The sequence below is a fragment of the Protopterus annectens genome, chromosome 15.part0, assembly GCF_019279795.1.
Source record: "Protopterus annectens isolate FY-2018-M chromosome 15.part0, PAN1.0, whole genome shotgun sequence".
NCBI classification, from domain to species: domain Eukaryota; kingdom Metazoa; phylum Chordata; order Ceratodontiformes; family Protopteridae; genus Protopterus; species Protopterus annectens.
The window spans coordinates 809,966,549-809,970,744 of record NC_056749.1 but is presented as its reverse complement, the minus strand read 5'-3'; the positions used below and the strand labels follow the sequence as shown (position 1 = coordinate 809,970,744).

Genomic DNA, 4,196 nt, shown 5'->3' with positions numbered 1-4,196 from the left:
TGAAAAGAAACAGTACATAAGTAATCATTCTCGAATTAAATATATTATACAAGCAATACAGAGTATATTCATGAGAACATTCCATATAGGTAGTTTTCAGCTAGCAAAATGTATATATAGGACATTTCATGCAGTGGGTGAAAAGCAGATACAGGAATTAGAGACTAAGTACTTTTCACATGTTTAGGAGGTGTAATAGCTTAGTGATAGGCTATATGAGTCCTGTTACAGGAATCAGCAAAGTTGGTGGATATTGTTGCAGATATAAGTGGTGGTATGATATCAAGGTTTGCTGTGAGAGTACCTGAACGTCTCACCTGGTTCAATGGTAGGTCTATAAGGGTTAGGAAAAGAAGGAAGTGGACAGGGGAATCAATGGTAGGACAATGAGGGTTAGTAGAAGAGGGAAGTGGACAGGATGGAGAGGCGGAGTAAGTAAAATGACAGGTGGATGTAAAAGGATGATGCCAGAGTAGTAGATTGGGGGTGAGAATAGTTGAATAGAATAGAATATTTATTATTTTTACTATACATTTTGATCCCCTACCCCTTGCCTGTCCCCAAGATACTGACTGCCTGCGCATGTCTATCAGATCATTCCCCTCAGACATTAGGTTAGCCCATACATAAACTACCATTTTGGGGTTCTCATACAGTGGGAGAACAGCCTCATGGTATTTTTAGGAGAAAGATGTAATAAACCCAAGTCAGACAACTATCTAGGCCATACATAAAAGATGGGAAGATTTTTTTTCTTTTTTTTATGGATGACTGACATATCTCAGGTGCCTACCAAGTGCACTGCAAAGTAAATTACACTTAATACAGGAAATAACACATATATACACACTCACACTCTCTCTCTCCTATCTCTGTCTGACATGCTTTGAGCACATCCCCCAAGCTTAGATGTTAAGTCCATCTACAGTCAGCCCTGTGTGTTCTAGAAGAGGTCAGTTCTGCAATGAGAATCACCTACACCTTCCATCACTGGAGCTTCCCACCAGCTCAGATGGCTTAGTGGTTAAGTGCTGTGAATGTTGTGTACAGGTTCCCGGGTTCAAGACCTGCAAGGGCTGTCATTTGTATACCTCTGATGGAGTAGTGGTACATTGCTCTGACTATGGTGTACCAGGTCCTGGGTTCAAGACTGGGCAGGTCTGATTATTTAGGCGAGCATTGGTGGTTCAGTGGTAGAATTCTAGCCTGCCATGCGGGAGGCCTGGGTTTGATTCCCAGCCTATGCAGCACAGCAATTTTTTACCCTCCACACCACACACTCCAGAGATCTCAGCCTCATTACCACAGTTAACAGAACATGCTGGAGGCACAGGTTCATAACCCAGAGACTGTCCATGCTATGGAACAGACTTCCCATGCATGTCAAGCAGAGCACCTCACTGACCCTTTTCAAGAGAAATATTGATGAGTGGATGGGAAACAGAAAATTCATCCCGGGGATAACACCAGTGGCTCTACTCGACAGTGCAGGGGCAGCTTGAGCTGTAGGACTGCAGGACTGCAGCCCCCCCACCTGTAAAAAGAATAAAATAAATCCCCCCCACACTGAAGAAAATAAAAAATAAAATTAAAAAAAATTTCACGAGTAGTCCCGGAACTGCACACATGCATGCTTAGTTCCTGACTGCTGTGTTAGGCAGACCAGAGCTCCACGCATGCATGCATGCTTCATTCCTGAACTCCAGACTGCTCTGTGCAGTCTGGATAGGGAAGGCAGGGAACTCCGCCCTGCCAGCCCAGACGTCTGTGCAGTGACAACTGCACAGATCGGAAGGTCACTGGACTGCATTGCCCGCAGGCTGGAGGCTCCAGCCTACTCACGTCTCATGGGCCATTATGGAGGACAGATGATTGGGCTGCTGCAGAGGACTGGATCACTACGGATGACATAGCTGCCATGGAGGATCTGCAGGTAGGGTGTGTGTGCTGCAGAGGACAGAATCGATCACTGCCTTAGTCATGGAGAAGTGTGTGTGTGTGTGTTGTGTGTGTGTGTAACCCAGTTGCTACATGGTGGTGGGTAGACAATAAGGCTTGAACCCTGTACCTTGGGCCCAAGTGACAAGAGCCTGAATTCCCTACCAACCACCGTTTGTAAAACATTTGCACATTTTTTCCTAATATTTGTTCTGTTCTGTTCCTCATAAAATCTGTGGTTTCTGTATTTTTGTTACTTAACACAGCCAATAGTGCAGTGGTGCAGTGGTAGCATTGTTGCCTGACAGCTACAGGTTGTCTGGTTTGATTCTTGGCTGGGGTGCCTTCTGTGTGGAGTCTGCATGTCCTCCCTGTGTTTGTGTGGGTTTGCTCTGGTGTCCTCAATGGATATTTATCTTTATTTTTTCGACTGTATTCCTCCATTATTGGCTTCGTCCAGATTTTTCATGCCAGGGTTGAGAGCTGTGGTGATAACTGAACTCACTGAATATGTTTGGGGGCTATATTCCCCCATTATTGGTTTTGTTCAGGTGTTTTGTGCTAAGATGTTGACAGCTACGGTGAGAACTGAATTCACTAAATGGTAGCCATTTAAGTTTTAGTCTTCCTTTCTTTCATAAAACAGATGATTTGGCATAGTGGTATGTTGCCCTGATTGTTTTGCACAGGGCCCTGGGTTCAATACTTGGCAGTGAAATGTATGGTGGTAACCCAGCATTTTACTCTAACAACTTTCCAACATTATACAAGCAATGTTTAAAATGTGTCCATATTTTTTGGTCTTTTGCCTCCCCCTAAATTTTGGATTTTTCCAGATTTCTTGAGCTGCAAGTTTAGAGATGCAGCTGAGTGTCAAGTAGATTTTACAAGAAGCTGAGAGCTGCAGGGGAACAAAAGTTTAGTGCTGCTTATGCTGAGTCTACTTGAATTGTTAATAGCACAATAGGTAGTGTACTTGCTTTTGATGCAGAAGGCTGTGGGTTCTACTCCTACAGTAGGTAGATGCATTGCTCAGACTGTACTATATTGTAAAGGGGGTGGATGCTGCAGTCCGTTTGGGTGAAGATACCTAGCAGGAGTGGCCTTAGGTCAACTGGTGCCCTATCAAAAGGGCTCCATGGTGCCCCAACACACCACCTGGTGCCCCCATCCTAGTCTACCTACATCAAACAATTACTGAAAAAGCGCCCCTCATAGAGTGGTGCCCTAGGCGGCCGCCTAGTTGGCCTATTCCTAAGGCCAGCTATGATACCTAGTAACTATGAACCTGTTATCAGTTTGCCATCCATTCCCTATTGCAACATTACTAGCTTATAGTTTTTTTAATGCAACTTAGGCAATTTATTCCTCAAGGGCAACAGGAACTTTATTTGTAAATGAAACAATGAAATATGAAGTTGTTTGCTAACAGCAACCTCTTCATTAGTCACAGATTTCTTTAATGTGGAATTATTTAGATGACTTTTACTTCTTCAGAGATTGTGCATATTTACTGATACTGGTGGACTGTAGAAGTTTGAGTAGACTTTTATGATAGAAATGTTCTGAACTGGGCAGTTTTGTTGTTATTGGTGCATGCATTTTGTTTCATTGTTTACTGGAAAAATGTTCTGAATTGGGAAATTTTGTCATTATTGGTGCATGCATTTTGTTTCATTGTTTACTGGAAAAATGTTCAAAACAAATTTAAAATGCCCTCTAACAACTGTATTATATTGTACAAGGAATATAATTTAATACAATCAGGAAGGTGTATCAAAGACCATGTGTATGTTTCGTGTGCAAGGGGCCTATGATTTGAAAACATCCCAAAGTTAATCTTTATCTGCCACTGGCAAAATGTATTTTCTTTGAATGTGGGTTTCAATGCTGTTTCAATCAATGTGAATTTCAAGGGCAGAGAAGTTTTAATGCTAAGTCTGTTTTCATTGTGAGATTACATTCCTTTATTTAGCAGATGTCTTAGTGTTTGAGCTGTAAAATGCAAAATAAAACTTTTAAATGAAGTCCAAATTATCGTAGAAGTAAAGCAGTATGCACATTAGTGTTTATGGTAAATGGGGTGAAATCGCCAAGTAATGGTTCAATGGAATGGCTGCAGGAGGGAGGCACCATTCAACCATGATTTTGTGAGGGGGAAGGGCGGCAAACTCAAAGACAGCCCCGGCTGAACTATACCTCTCAACTGTCCAGATTTTCACAGAATGAATAGATTTTTGCTTCTTATTTTTGGTTTG

At 42.3% G+C, this 4,196-nt stretch overlaps 1 non-coding gene across 1 annotated transcript; it reads left to right on the top strand.

The window, feature by feature from the left end:
• The first annotated feature begins 1,176 nt into the window (after positions 1–1,176).
• On the top strand, positions 1,177–1,247 carry TRNAG-GCC. Its single transcript has one exon. It is a non-coding gene; the product is annotated as a tRNA-Gly (tRNA).
• Positions 1,248–4,196: the final 2,949 nt, after the last annotated feature.